A 17,191-nucleotide genomic window follows, 5' to 3' on the forward strand; every position below is an offset into this window, starting at 1 on the left:
GCCACTGCCACCAGAAACAAGGCTTTCCTTTGCTTTCCGATAGTGGCAATGGTATCATAATGTAAATTTCTACACAAGTACAAAGCATTTGCACCATCTATCTATATACAACCTACCATTCAGAATTACTCTGACATCAAACAGAAGATAGCAAACCTTCTTTTAATTTACTTCTTAATTTAAAGGAGTTTCTAGCATTTCCAGTGTTTGATGGTTCCTTGCATATCACTTTATTAACAATTGTTTTGGAGATAAAAATAGTATTGTTATTAACAAATGTAATGAAGACATTCCTTTCTTTCTAATCTAATCAGCCTGCCCTAAACTTGCATTATCCAATTGTTAAAAACCGTTGAGAAAAATGGTCTCTCTATTAGGCAGCAGCTGCAACAACAATTGGGCTCCTCACATGATGTTTGTCATCTGTCCAGATGAGTTGTCCAAATACATAGTCTTTAGCTTCAGCATTTGTGTTGGCTTTCAGAGTCACCTTAAATTTCTTCTCTTCACCAATTCTTGAAAATTTCAATATACTGGGCTCAACAGTAACTGAAACTCCGGTTGGTTGACTGATGTGAGCTGCATATATGCCTGGAAAACCAACATTCTTCACCCTTCGAGTCAGAGTGACTGAACCTGAGAGGTTGGGAACTGTTATTGAAGGATAGTTGAAATCCAGGATACTGACTGAAGCAGGACATTTGTAAGGATTGTCAGAGAAGGCTTTAAGCATAGTTTGGTTATAGCCAAGGCACAGAGGAAGTCCAGGTAATCGTTGACAGTTAAGTCATAGACCAAGCCAGGATCTGCTGCTTGGTTTGGTTGCATATGTCCTGCACCATAAGCGAAAGGTGTGGCCTTATCAGAGGAGGAATCCTTCATTGGACTCTTAGTGTTATCGCTTGTGCTAGCTGTAGATGAAGAAAGAGGAATGATTAGAAACAAAGATTTAGCACAAAAATTAGAGAAAATGTTCAGACCAATTCATCAATTTTTCAGACTATATATAGCCTGCATCCCCACACTATCAGACTGAGGTTGTAACCTGTTGTCATGATTGCAGATTTAATAGCAGATGGACTCCAATGGGGGTGGATTGTCTTGAGAAGACCAGCAACTCCAGCGACATGTGGGCAAGACATAGATGTACCAGATAATGAGTAAAAGGGAAGTCTGCGCTCGTCAAAGTCCTGTTCTGTTGGACTTTGTGCTTCTGTGAAGGCAGCTATGATATCCACTCCTGGTGCTGTAATATCAGGCTGAACATCAAAGGAAGAAGTAATGAGTCTTGTCAACCAATAAATAGATTCTCTGGTACTAGTTTATATCATTTGTTCATTTAACACAAATCAACAATTCATTTCAAACCTTGAGGATCTCTGGAGTGACAGTGTTGGGTCCCCTGGAGGAGAAAGCAGCCATGACTGGAGCAGGTTTTGTGTGGATTTTTCCCTTAGGGGGTGTGATAAGAGCCTGTGGATTCCTGTTAAAAAATGCAACTGATAAGAAAACTAATAAAAAGTAGAGGCACAGGTGAGGTATAGGCAGTGTCCAGAGAGATATACTTGGTAGAATTGATGTAGGCCAAGACTGCAAGACCATCTGTATAATTGATATGTGTTGCTGGAAGGAAGTGAGGATCAGCAACAAGAGAATTACCATCGTACTCATCATTGCAAAGAATCATCCCAACTGCGCCAACTCGAGCTGCTTGCAGGCCCTTTTCAACTCTATCAGTTACTCCTCTAAGACAGACCAAGATCTTACCTTTCACCTTCTCAGGATCCAGTGTTCCTTCCAAACAGAGGACACTGCATAAAAGAGGCAGATTACAACAAAGACACCCTTGGTTATGTGTAAGTACGAGAGAGCTTTTGCAGCAGTTCGTTCTTACGAATCAGCAGAAGTAGCATTTGCAGCTGTAGCCTCTGCTCCACTAATTAGTGAATAGAATTTATTTTTCGGTAGTGGTTGAGACAAACTCATTCCCTGGTATTAAAAAGAGATGTATAAGATCTCAACCAATTCAAAAAAACAAATAGGAAGAAAGCTGAGGGAGGAGGAAGAAGAACTAGACAGAAAACTGAACCTCAAAAAAGGTCCCATTCTTGAGCTGAACATTTGCTTGAAACTTCCTATCCATGGTGCTTGCTCCAACAGTAAACATCCAGGGTGCAGTATTTGAGACACTTCCCTCACTCGGCCCGGAATTACCCGCTGAAGATACTACAAGAATGTTGTTCTTTACTGCATGGAATGCTCCGATTGCAATGCCATCATCGAAGTAGTCACTAGGATCCCCACCAAGCGACATCGAAATCACATCAACTCCATCATGTATAGCCATATCAAAGGCTGCCATGATGTCAGAATCGTAGCAGGATGGCCAGCATACCTTGTAAGCGGCCACCCGGGCATGAGGTGAACCACCTTTGGCAGTTCCTTCGCCCACACCATAAACACTAGCCCCAGGAACAAAGTTCCCGGCCGCTGTAGACAGTGTGTGGGTTCCATGGCCATCATAGTCACGCGCAGAGTTCATGGAGGAGTTGAGAGGCTCTACATTGGCAGAATAGCCTTTATTGAAGTACCTTGCGCCTATGAGCTTCCTGCATATAATTATCAGAAAAACCAAATAAGGTTTAGCAGACTCCTGCTTTCTTTTTGTGGAGAAAAATCTGCTGAATGATAGAATAGACTGACCTGTTGCAGGGGACTCCTTCTCTGGTGTCATTCTCACAGATTCCTTTCCACCTTGCCGGAACTGGTCCATACCATCGATCACTGAAGCTCTTTGATTCAGGCCAAACACCTACGACACCATTACCACATTTTAATAAAAATGGTAGAAGTGATAAGGATCACTGGATGCTTTGGCAATGAGCCAGCAAAGAATTGACAGCACCCAATATATAAGAGCCCACTCAAACATCTGTATGAACCCATGCAGGATCTTCATGAAAACGGGTAAAATTGTAAAAGAAAGATAAAATTAAGCATTACCAGTGTCAAGATTTGCTATGATTGTATCCATGCCAAATCTGGCCCTTCTCCAGAGCGACCAGGGTCTGGATACACCATTGTGCTCCATAAGCATAAAATCCCACGAGTGGGTTGTGTGTAATTTTCTCTCTCGGTTTAAGAAAACTGAGACCACACTGGGATCCCCTGAAATGAAAATATGATGAGAGTTTCATTAAAACCGATCAGAAAGAGGACTAGAGGTGAAACCAACATGTCATACTTGCAATTTCAGCAGCATGTTCCTCTTCAAGGATGGCAGCAAAACCATTGATGTGCCTTCGGTACGAGTAAAAGATGGCATCTCTGGCCTTCTCATGGCTGCCAAAAAACAATTCCAACAAACATTGATTTTTCCCAAGGAAAGAGAACTGTGAAAATGTAATACAGAAAATCACATACCTTCCCAAGAATGATGCAAGAAACTGGTGATGACAGTCAGCCACCCGGTCGAAATCAGCCTCAGAAACTTGAAGGCCATGTGAATGGGACCCCAAGTAGACTACATAAGACTATGCCATAGCAGTACCAACGCCAGTGAAAATAATTAGTTCAAAAACACAGTGACAAGCAAAAAAGAAAGCTAAACTTTACCTTGCTTATGGCAGAAGTGGGTGTTTGTAACACACAGAAAAGAAGGAACAGAACAAGGAAAACTAAATGCCTTGGCACCCACATCTTGCTTTGGATAGTGGTAGTCTCTGGTTTGAAAACAATGTAATTAAGATATGGTAATTTGCTGGAAAATAATCCCCTGACTCCTATTTAAAGACCCGTTATGATTCTTAGAGTGCGTTTGACAGTGTGATTATACGAAATGTTTGTAACATTTTTAATACTTAAAAATGAAAATTTTCAAGTGTTATAGACGTTAAAAACACTTCCTACAATCACTACCAAACCACTAATCACCACCAAACGCACTTTTAATTTGTTATCACAAATGGTCTAGAAAATAGAGTGACTTAGTAAACTAGAAAAGTTGTTGGTTGTTTAAATTTAAAAATCACATTTTCTGGGTATGGTATCAGTTATAACTTCACTCTAAAAATCAGGCATCAGTAGGAGAGAAAAGAGTAGTGCACACAACAAACATGAGATTTTTTGGGTTGATTGCTTCGTGAGTTAGTCCTATCTTCTTTCATGCTGTTAACATTTGGGACAATTAGTGTTATTTTATTAAAATGGATAAAATAACCTTAGAAATCACAAATCTAATCTCCTACTTCGTCTAAACTAAAAAAATATTATTTTCAAAATAAAATTACTCTTCAACCCATTCCATACTTTTCAACTCATTCCTTACCCTTCGGTCATTACATATAATAAACCTTCATGTGAGTTTGACAGTACTTTTATATTTGAAATTATTTTTAAGAGAATCATGGATAAAATGCTTTTCTAAAAAATATTATACATGATTTTTTAAAATTATATGTAATTTTTATAACATTGATTATATTAATAATGTGGTTTTAAAGAGAATGAAATTTATAACTTTTAAGATATTTTTTGAATGAAAAAAGTGAAAAGTAAATTAAAAAATTAATGATTTTATATATACTTTCTTTTAAAGAAATAAAATAAAAAATTTATATTAAATTTAAAAACTCTTATAAAAAAATCATTGACTTATATTACGTCGTTAAAAATTATATTTTTAATTTGTTTTTAAAACCAGTATATATTTTGTAAAAATTATTATTATTTTTTGTTTGTAAAGATAAAAAATAGAATTAGATTAAATTAAATAATTTATATTATAAAATAAATTTTAAATTAAATTAAATAATTTTATATCAAAGAAAAATATATAATATATCAAATTATTCAATCAAACAAAAATATATAAAATAAAAATACGTTTTGTTCTAAAAATATTTTAAAAAAAAAATCAAAAGAATTAAAATCTCAATAGAAAATTTTTCATCATTTTGGTAAATTTTATAACAAAATCTTAATATTTTTAAAACAATGTAGTAATTTTCTTAATTAATTAAAAAAATTTTAAATAAATAATGTAAATGAGTGATGAAACTTTTTATTCAATAATTATCTATAATATAATAAGTGTTATTATTAATTCACTATTATTTAATTAAAAATAAAAGTTTGAAAGATTTAAATATCTCAAAATAAATGGAAATCATTATTATTATGGTTATAAAAAGTAAAAAGTTTCATGTAATTTTTTTTTAAAATAATAATTTATTTCGTTGAAGAAATGAAATATAAGTTAGGATAAGAAGAAAAAATTAATAATAAATATAAGTGTTAAATACACTTTATTTATTTTCCCAAAACACACTTAAATATGATTTAAAATACTTCAAATTTGTTATTAAGAAAAAAAAAAACATAATTTATGGGAGAGTTTTAAACAAAACTTAACTGTTTTTCATCTCAATTCTAAATCCAAAATGGAAAAACACTTTGTGATGATCTTCTAGTATAACCTGACTTCTCTACATACATATTATAAATAAACCAGAATCAATGGTTGAAACTAATAAACATTATATTGATGCCTAATTTGAGAAGTTTACCACAAATATTAGCATTTTCTTTTATAATTTCCTGAGAGCAGTTTTCAGGATTGAATTTGAATATAAAATTAAAATAAAGTATTGAATTTGAATATAAAATCAAGATGAAATTATGAACATACATATTTCAGTTGTGTCAAGTAATTAAAACCTTAAATTAAATCTCCATTAAAACGGTTGATGAAATAGAAATTGGAGGCAAATGAAAAGATTAAATTTTCCATTATCTTTTAGGTTTGTGATGTCAAGTTTAGGAATGACTTTTGCTAACCCTAAGAAAATGAAAAGATTAAATTTCCATTTAAGTTGATTATGAGTATGAAAAATATTAAAATTTGAATTACCTTTTAGGTTTGCAATGGTAATTTTAAGAATGGTTTACGTTAAAGTCAAATAATTAAAATTATAATAAAATGAAAATATTAAATTATTTTGAAAAGATTATTAGTATTGATAAGAGTATTTCGGGAAATAAAAAAGTGAAAAACAACTTATACTTTTTTAAGTAATATAGATTCAACTCATTCCATACCCTTGGCCTCATTGCATGTAAACCTCCGAGTGAGTTTGACACTACTTTTATATTTGAAATTGTTTTTAAGAAAATCATCTATAAAATGTTTTTTCTAGAAAATATTACAAGTTCTTTTTTAAAGCTATATGTAATTTTTCAAAATTTTAAAAGTATTTTGCCAAACATCTTATTTTTTTAAAAAACATTTTTTATATTAACAACTCTTCTTAAAATCATTGTTAAACGAACTCTAACTTTTAGGGTGTTTTTTCTCCATTTCAGTTGCTCTGAACTTTGAATCAACTTTCATGCAGTTCAATGTATTCCTTAAGTTTTATAAAGATTTCAAAATGGAGTGAAAAGAAACCTTAGGGTCCGTTTGGAAATTGTTTATTTCTGATGGTTGATTTAAAAAATAATTATACAAACATATAGAATTATTAAAAATAAAACATTGGATATGCAAATTATTTTTAAAACATATTTAAAAATATTTAAAACAAGTTAAAAATATTTTAGATTTCCAATTAGACTATTATTGGTTTTACAAAATTCAGAGAACAATTTTCAAAAACCATTCTCAAAAATTATTTTTTTAAAATCATTTTTTAAAACAGTTGCTTGTTTTAACAAACCCTAAGTGCCTAGTTTCAGTTCCAATTCTTTTGAAAATAATGTATAATTAAACACAAAACATAAAAATTGGTATATAATTGATATAGAGAGTATTTGACTTATTAAACCACCTCATAATACCTAAAATATATTTAATAAATAAAAAATAACTTTAAAAAAGGCATATATAAAAAAACGGGAGAATTGTGTTTTGGGCCCAGCTGGACCCAAAAATTAACAAAAGGTCCATATAACTCTTCAAATTGAGTTGAAGGATATGAAATAGTAACGGACAAATATACCCTTTAAGAACACATATAAAATATTTTATAAAATTAAGTTAAATAATTTTTTTTCAATAATTTTTTTTCAAAAATACTAAATTAAATAAAAGTGGTTTTCAAAAATATTAAATTAAATAATTTTTTTCAAAAATATTAAATTAAATAAAACTATTTTAAAAAAATATTAAATTAAATAAATTTATTTTTAAAAAATATTAAATTAAATAAAAGTATTTAAAAAAAATATTAAATTACATAAAAGTATTTTTTTAAAATATTAAATTAAATCAAAAATATTTTAAAAAATATTAAATTAAATAAAAGTATTTTTAAAAAATATTAAATTACATAAAAGTATTTTAAAAAATATTAAATTAAATCAAAAATATTTTAAAAAATATTAAATTAAATAAAAGTATTTTTCAAAAATATTAATTTTTTTCTCAAAATCAACAAAGGGCATTTTTGGAAATACTGAAGGATAATATCCTTCAACTCAATTTTCATACTTTCATTGAGTTTTGGGCTCAATTTGAAGAGTTACACGGACCTTTTGTTAATTTGGAGGCCCATCTACCCCTAAAACATAATTCTCCCTAAAAAAACACTAGAAACCTACCATTCTCAAATTCCTCTAGATCAATTGTAACCCTAAAAATCATGAATGTTATGCTTCTCCTTCTAATAGTCATATCTAATAATAATCAATGTTGTTCACTACTCCTTGTAATGGATAAAGTGCCAAAACCTATTAAATAAGAAAGGATAGACATGGACAACAAAAGATTTTTTAAAAAAATTTGAATATTAATTTCATATTTTTTTTTATTTTTTTAATTGGTATTTTGTGAGTTAATTTATTTTTTTTAATAAATTAATTGAATAATAAAAGAGAATATCCCATGGCAAAAGAGAAGAAGGTAAAAGAAAAAAAAATTCTATATGTATATATGACTATATTTTGATTGAATGTTTATCTTTTTTTAAGCACATTTTGAAAATTGGTTATGGTTTGGTATTCATTCCCTGCCTTATCCTTCATTTCAATGAGTTCAATCATACTGAATCAAAAAAGTCTTGAGTAGCAAGCAAGTTGTATTCTGCAACCTATTATAAAATTTAAAGACATGCAAAATTAATAAATAAATAATTCATGACAAACCGTAATATTCCCACACACAATTTGCTAGCTCTTCATCACATATCTTACATTTTTATCTTTATTATATATCTTATCACTTTCATCATAATCATAGTTTTATATAGATAAGTATTTGTGAAAATAATGAAAAAATATTTCTAAAATAGATTAATAAGATATTGGAGGATATTAAATATAAGAGGTTGATAAAGGTATTAATTTCTTTCTTGTATTCCATTTTAAGTAAATGATTTACTCAATATTTTATTCTTAATAGATACATCTTCACATCCATAATATTTGATTTCAAATTGAGTTGGGGGTTATTGATAATATTCAAAAAATTTATATCAAACAGATATTCCACCATATAAGTATGATTATCATGATTAGGGTTACAAGAATTATTGGTCAATAATTAGCCTCAACTTCTTAGATAGGGGGTTTGGTAAAGGATTAGCCACAACTTCTTGACTCCGGTTTGTGGTACCATATGTGCTACCACCATAATAGTCTGAGTACTAAATTGTATAATTGGTTGATTAATATTTATTCATTTACTCATTCAATTTTAAAACCATTTTCCAAGAGTTCGGTTTAGTAAGTCCATTTATTCTAAAATGCTTCTTACGAGGGGTAAAGAAATCCATTTTATGGTTAAAAGCCACGCCTACAATTTTTGTAAAGAAAAATATAGTTATAATAATAATTTTTGTAAATTAATAAAAATATTTAGTGTACTAATGCTATTAATATCATATAAAACTATTTCTTTTAAAGAGTCATCATAAAAAAATCATATAAAAAATATTTAACATAAATAATTTTAACTTATCTTAAAAAATCATATAAAGAATATTTAGCATGATATCACAAACTTAAGTGTTTTTCAAGGGTAACACTTTTTGCCCGAGACTTGTGTATTTCCTAAACTCACATGCAATACATACACATGAGTTGTTTAAGTATGCATGTGAGTTTAGAAAACACCTAAATTCGTGATAAAAGCTATTTTAAAAAATCATATCATTTTTTTAAAAAAAGAATTTTCATCAATCGAATCATAAAAGACATGTTAACAACTTCGAAAAAGAATTTCCATAGCTAAAACCCTAAAATAAATTAATTAATAACTTCGAAAAAAAGAAAAAAATTAATATTTCCATACTTTGGAGTTGTCAAGGCTTGTAGTAATAAATATTTAGTTATTTGATAATACCATCCCGAAATTGTCATTATTCAAGGATACCCATAAATATTTATTTATGAATTCTTCATTAGTAAGCAAAAACCTCGTACCTACACTCCAAGTGCACTCTATATTACAAAAGCTATCTTTCAATCATGGACAACAATTTTCAACTTTACATATTTTTTTTTTAAAAGGTTTCCTCTATTTATAAGAGAAAGAACCTAGTATCATAAGATTACTTAGAAGTTTAAAATATCTTTATATCATAATTATTTATTCAAATTTAAATTTAAAAAGAATTTTTTTTCCCTTTATTTATAAAAGAAATAACCCTAACATGAGAAGGCTTTTTTAGAAGTTTAATATATGTATATATCTTAATTATTTATTCATTTTTATTAAAAAAAATACAATAATATTATCCTTCCGAAATTATATACTAAGCAATTATACAAAAATTCAACAAGTTGAAAAACATGAAAATATCTTGAGAAAAAGCAATATCATGAAAATATCAGTCTCTAATAAAATTGAAATGAAAATGGAATTGGGATTTGAGCCAACCATGCTTTGCTTACCAATTCCCACATGTATTAGTCTAGATGGATTAATTTATCACATATTTCTCTTCTCAAGAACTTTATATTATATTATATAGTTGAGTGTAAAAGTTTTGAAGGTGGTCTTCGTTATCCAATTCGGTAGGTTATAAAATTCAAATAAAAAGATATTGGGAGATGAACCGACCATGCTTTGCTTCAAAACTCCCACGGTATAAATCTAGATGACTTAATTTATTTCATATTTATCTCCTCAAATATATTGAAAATGTGACAACTATATTTTAGCTCTTTGTAAAAGTTTAAAAAATGGTCTTTATTAGCCAATGTAGGGTATAAAAAGAAATTTAGAAATAAGGATTAAGAGAAAATTTAAAATATTTGGAAAATTAGAGGAAATATAAATATATATGGTATTATTAAGAAAAATAATATAAAAAATAAAAATAAAAAGATTATATTACAAAATAAATAATTATTTAGATGATGGTCTATTTGGAGTATGGGGAAGGGAGTTTGATTGAGACAAGTATTTAAACATAATAAGGTGTTTTTTTTTTAAATTTATAAACAATATATACTTTTAAATTTAAAAAAATAAAAAATAAACAATAAACAATAAATTTTTTAAAATAAATACCTATTTGTTAAAAATAACAAAAAAAATTAAATTAAATTGTGTGGAAAGCAAGTTCCTAAATTTATGAAAAATTAATTTTGTAAGACAATTAATTTGATAAGAAAAATTATAATTTATGAATATAAGTTTTAATAATCTTTATAATTTAAAAAAATAATTATGTATGCTCATATCAAGGGAGAAAAAAAAAACCTTCTCTTGTAAATTTATTTATTTTTCAATAGAATCCAAAATTATATGAAATATATTATTAGGATTAATATATATATATATATATATATATATATATATATATATATATATATATATATATTCTTAAATTTTAATAATCAGTTCTCCCCATTTTGAAACTTCTAAAACTTTTTATTTTTTATATTTTATTGAATAATTGTAAATTTTCAATAACACTTCTTATATTATATATAATTTTTAAATAAAATGCTTCATCACTCTCAACTAATTTATATTAATTATTTAAAAAATGTTAAAATTTATTAGGGAAATTGTGGAATTGTTAAAAAAAATTAATTTCTTCTATAAAATTTAATCATTAAAAATTTTCTAATGAGGATATATTTTTTTTTGCTATTTTAAAAAAAATGAAAAATCTTAAATCAAAATGAAGTTAAGGTCTTGTCCTTTTCATTAATGGTGATTCCACATACTATAATTTAAGGTAATGACATTGCATAAAATTCAATCAAACATGTTTACATTTGAAGAGTGGTTGCATTAACCACTATAGGCTTCTCATATAGTGTCCAAGTAGCAAGCCAAGTTATTAAATACATGTAAAATTAATAAATAATTAATTAATCCCATTAAAAGTAACAATATTTCACACACAATTTGCTACCTCTTTATCACATATCTTGCATTTTTTCTTTTGTTATATAGACAAATGTTTGTGGAATGGATTGAAAGAATGAAAAAGCATTCCTAAAATGGATTAATGAGATATTGGAGGGTATTAAATATAAGATGTGCTAAAAATGTTTCATTTATACACTTTCTTTTCTAAATTCCATCTTAATGACATTAACCAAACATCAGAAATTTCAAAATTGGAAAAATCAAACCATACAATGTTTTTTAGATATTAAAAATCTGTAACAAAACATGAAAATTGATGTTGGTGTACATTATCTAAAAATTCTTTTTAGGACATTTAATTTGATTTAATTAATGCCAATGGTAACTAATTCAATCTAAATGTAGGTCAAAGGTTTGAGGGGGTGTGAACTAATTCAACCAATATCTATGTCAAGGTGAGAATGGTAGAGTGGAGTTACAATGAAAGTATGATCTATATTCACGATTTGTACTGGAAACCATTCTGAAAAATCTTATTATTTTGTATTTGGCCTAAATATTTTACAATTTGGTTTTTTTATGCCACGAAATTGTTATATAGAATCAAGTAACTAATAAAAAAGAAAATAAGAAGTTATTAAAAAAAACATTTTTTAATATGATTATATCCATAAAATAAAGGAGATCAACTCACTATATTTATAGTTCAATCATGTGATTATATCCATTAAAAAAATCTAACTCATTATATTCAAGGGAGCCGTTGTCATCATAAAACTTTCAAATCAAGTAACTAATAAAAAAGAAAATAAGAAATTATTAAAAAAAACATTTTTTAATATGATTATATCCATAAAATAAAGGAGATCAACTCACTATATTTATGGTTCAATCATGTGATTATATCCATTAAAAAAATCTAACTCATTATATTCAAAGGAGCCGTTGTCATCATAAAACTTTCAAATACAAGAGTTTCAATTACACCCAAAATAACTATTTCTTTTTGTTAAAATTCCTTCCTATTTTTTCTTGTGAGCATATGGAGATATTATATACAACATAACCCATTTTTATAAAAAAAAAAATCTCATAATATAATACTCCTTAAAAAATATTATCAAAATAGTAAATATCAAACAATTAAAAGTGTGCTCAAAATGAAATTTAAGACACCTCAACACATTTGATCTAAATTTGATTTGGACTCCAATTAGGCTTCAAAATGTTGAATCTGCAACTTTTTGAAGCTTTATTTATGAAATCTTTCCGATTATTCTGAAAGGTAATTATGCATGGTATTCCATTAAGTTCTATCAAACATGGTTACATCTGAAGAGTGGTTGCATTAACCACTATAGGGCTTCTCACGTAGTGTTCTCCATCTGTCCATATGCGCCTTCCAAAAACATACCCACCATCCTCATCATCTCTCTTTGCCTCCAATGTCACCTTGAATGTTTTCTCTTCATTTATCTTTTCAAATTTCAGTCTATTTGGTTCCACCTTCACCGATATTCCACTAGGCACCTCAGTTCGAACTGTGTATGTAGCTGGACTTCCAACATTCTTCAGGGTCCGAGTCACTGTTACCTTGCCTGAGAGACTGGGGACAGTAATTGAGGGGTTGTTTAAATCCCAAGAGCTTAGGGGCTTTGGTGGGCATTCGTATGGCTTGTCCACAAATTTTAACAGTTGGGTTGCATTATAGCCAATAGAGCACAGAAAATTCAAGTAGTCAGTGGTGGTTAAGTCATAGACCAAGCCAGGGTCCATTGCACGGTTAGGCCACAGATGCCCTGCGCCATAGTTGAAGGGGTTTGCCTCTGCAAGTGTCTCATTCGCCAAAGGTTGTCTCACGTTACTTCTGGTTCTGGCTGGGACCCATATGGTAGTCAGCATTAAGCAACAGTTGTTCATACTAATAATAATCTTGAAGCAGCACAACTACACAATATATGACTGAATCCAGCTCTGATGAAAATTTAACATATGGTACTGACCGGTGGTCATAATTGTTGATCTTATCATTGATGGACTCCAATCAGGGTGAATCTTTTTGAGAAGGCCTACAATTCCAGAAACATGTGGGCATGACATCGAAGTACCAGATACGATGTGGAAGGGAAGGCGGCGATCATCTGATTGGAGATCTGTAGGCCCCTTTGCTTCTGTGTAAGCAGCTAAAATGTTCACTCCGGGTGCAGTGATGTCAGGCTGTAGATGGACATCAATAGTGTTGGGTCTTAACATTAATGCCAAGAAAATTAAGAGAATGGTCTTAACAATTTATATGATTCCTACCGCACAATTGGTTCATTTAATTTCGACTATAATTTGTAATCCACCTTGAGGATTTCGGGAGCGATTGGATTAGGGCCCTGAGCCGAAGTAGAGGCCATGATTGGTGCCACTACTGTACCCACTTCAGTTGCAGAGACATGTGATGTAGGAACAAAGTGAGCCCGATGAATAATTGCACCGGTGGACAGACGATTAGCAATAATCATCCTGATGCCACCTGCCTGAGCAACTACCCAGCTCTTCTAAACAATTGCATTGAGGCCAACCAGACAGTATACTATCTTCCCTTTCACCTTCTCGGGGTCCAGGGATCCAACAAAGCAAAGTAGTCTACAACATTGAGAGAAAGCAAATACAGTAAGAGTTAGTCATACCTATATAATGAGATGGAGGACTTGGTGATGAGAATTAACAAGATCAAGATTGAATTTGAATGGAGGATCAGTTTACTTACGCGTCTCTTGCAGAAGCATTAGGAGCTCTAGCATCTACAGAATATACCAGGGGATAAAACTTCTCAGCCGGTAAATTATTGGTATAGAAGCTCAGGCCCTGATTCAAAACAATTCACAAAAGTTGAATCAAGAAAAATATACTTGTGGATATACGGACCATGAAAACTAAAAGAAATATGTTTTCCTAAACTGTTAGAATTAAAGGACCCACCTTGAATTGCCTGTTATTGCCCAACATGACATAGGAGGGAGAATCCCTATCAATTGTACTAGCTGCAACAGTTATAATCCATGGTGCCGAATTTTCAACACTCCCAGGCGTGGGTCCGGAATTCCCAGCGGAGCAGACAACAACAATTCCATTCTTGACAGCCTGAAAAGATCCAACTGCTACGCTGTCTAAGAAATAACCACGAGGGAATCCAAGTGAAAGAGAGAGGACGTCAACCCCATCATGTATGGCAGCATCTGTTGGAATTTGAGAATTTTCTAGATACTTTAAGAAATCTTTTGTATCTTTTGTTAACAGTAGAATTAGTTGAAAAGGTGTGAAGATCCGTATTTTGTGGAATTTGTTTTTGAAAAAGCTAGATGTGTTAGTTGGGTTTGGTACTGACTTAACACTAATGTGCCTAAAATTGTAATATTTATATGTGAATGAAATTGTGTGTTCACAGCATCAAAGGCAGCCAATATATCAGCATCATAGCAACTTGGCCAGCAAACCTTGTATGAGGCAACTCGAGCACTAGGAGATCCACCCTTTGCAGTCCCATAGCCTGAACCCAAGAGGTTTGCTCCACCAACAAATCCACCGCCAGCTGTGGACAGTGTATGCGTGCCATGCCTATCTGTATCTCGTGCAGTTTGGTAGGAAGAATTGAGCGGTTTCCCCAAGGCTGCTTCATACCCTTTGTTGAAGTACCTCGCTCCAATCAGCTTCCTAATCATTTAACATTGGGAAATCCACACACCAACCAAAATAAGAAACACCTTTTTCTTAATTACGCAAGAAAATTTTGCACATAATATTTCTTGTGGAGTTGGGGTTGAGAGCAGGTGAGAGGGAAAACCTGTTGCACTTAACACCATCGTTGGTCTCACAGTAACCTTTCCACTTTGACGGAATTGGTCCTATTCCTTGGTCATTGAAGCTTTCTGATTCTGGCCAAACACCTACACTCAACCAACATGAGAAAGCCATTAGGACAAGATTAAGAGTCTGATTTTCTTTACTAATTAAGTTATTTTTGCCCAGTAAGTCGGAGAAATCATTAAAAATATTGTTTACTTGGTAAAAAAACCATAACAATTAGGATGACAGCTAATATGACTTGGTGCTGGTGCAGTTGAGGAGTCTCCATCTATTCATTGCATACATGCAATATAATAACACTAACTAGCTCATAGATTCCCGAAAATTTTGCCTGAAAGGTAAGCCAGGAAATATTTTAAAGGAGTAATGCTATTGAATGGAGATAACTCATTGAAAGAGTATGAACTTTTAATACTTGACCAAATCTCAAAACTAGCTAGCAATCAAGATTACCAGTGTCAAGGTTTCCAATAATTATATCTTCTCCAAATTTTCCCTTTGTCTAGATGGAATCTGCAGGAATCTCTCCATTTCTCTCTAGTCCAAGAAACTCCCAGGACCTGGTCGTGTGCAGCTCATTTTTCTGGTTTAAGAAAACAGATACAACTCCTGGTTTCTCTGCATTCAAAAACACGATGTAGAAACATTATAGAGCTTAAAAAATTGAACCATGGAGATCTATAACTGCTGTTGTGTGACAAGAGAGTACTTGAGAGTTCAGCTGCCTCTTCGTCTTCAAGAACAGCAGCAAAACCATTTATGTAACGTGTGTAGGAGTAAAAAATTGCTTCTCGTGCTTTCTTCTTGCTGCAGCAACAAAAATAGTATGGGACTAAAGCAACTAGTATAGTAGCCAGTATTGTGGGATTGATTAGTTATTAATGTTTATCACCTGCCCATGCAAGAACCCAAAAGATCATGATGGGAATCAGTAATTCTGCTGAAGTCCGATGCAGAAGTAGGTTGAGCTCCATGTGAATGGCCACCTAGGTACACCAATTAAGACTAGAAAAAGGGGAAAAAATCACACGACATGAGGTTCTATACAACATGTTAAGGTGGGTAGATAGCCACTTTGAGAATCGAGAGATATAGAGAATAATGCTTGCCTGTTTGAGAGCCTGTGTTGGACACTGCATCACAGAGAAGATGATGAAAGAGAGAAGGAAAAGAGGAAGACTTATAATCCCCATCTACTTCCCCCTGTACCTTTGTGGTTAATTAGAATCTCTGCTATATGTTCTTCAAGTAAGAGGGGCTCTACTATCCTTTACAAAGATTTCCTTCCTCAAATTGCAGAATCATTTATGGATAGGTAATACTAGTCAATAGGAAGCTTCCGCTACTGAACTGTACACTTCTAGAAAATTTTACTCAGCACCATTTGATCTCCAAATTTGATCTCTAAGCTCGGCCTAACTCTACAGGAAAATTTCCAAATCTTAACCTTTATTGACCAAGTAAATATATTAATATTCATTTCCCCATCTCCAATGCAACTGAGTCAAGTGGGGTTTTGACGTAGACCCTCACTAGGATTGAAGGAAAAGGTATAATATTGATATCTGTAATTAATATGCATTCTTGAGGTGGCATGTTCATCATCTTCTTCACTTCATTATCTTTAAAAAATGTCATTACTAGTAATTACTGGTGGACCGAGAAACGATTAAGAACTTGGGAGAACGGTGACTGATCGCTCTGAACTTGTCTGGATGTCGAAGAGCATGTGGGACGAATAACATTCAAAATAAAATGTTTTCTTTGACTTGTGGAAATTAAATCTAATTCTAATTTTAATAAAAATTAGGTTTGACTTTCCAAGAGTCTTAACTACTTGTCCAATTCTGCTTCATCAATGGTATTGTTTCATGGGTCCTCGTCCAATTCTGCCTCTTCAATGTTTTTTTTTTGTTCATCCCATTACAATTCTTCCCATCGATATATTGTTTCATTCACCATCTCAATTACTGGTATTTTTGGGACGGCCATTGCAATGAAAATCACAAA

General features: G+C 31.1%; 2 pseudogenes; both read right to left on the reverse strand.

Moving 5' to 3' along the window:
• Positions 1–211: 211 nt before the first annotated feature.
• On the reverse strand, positions 212–3,753 carry LOC117924172 (annotated as a pseudogene).
• Positions 3,754–12,578: 8,825 nt separating this feature from the next.
• Positions 12,579–16,374, reverse strand: LOC117924141 (annotated as a pseudogene).
• Positions 16,375–17,191: the final 817 nt, after the last annotated feature.

This window comes from Vitis riparia, chromosome 10 (assembly GCF_004353265.1).
Source record: "Vitis riparia cultivar Riparia Gloire de Montpellier isolate 1030 chromosome 10, EGFV_Vit.rip_1.0, whole genome shotgun sequence".
Lineage (NCBI taxonomy): Eukaryota > Viridiplantae > Streptophyta > Magnoliopsida > Vitales > Vitaceae > Vitis > Vitis riparia.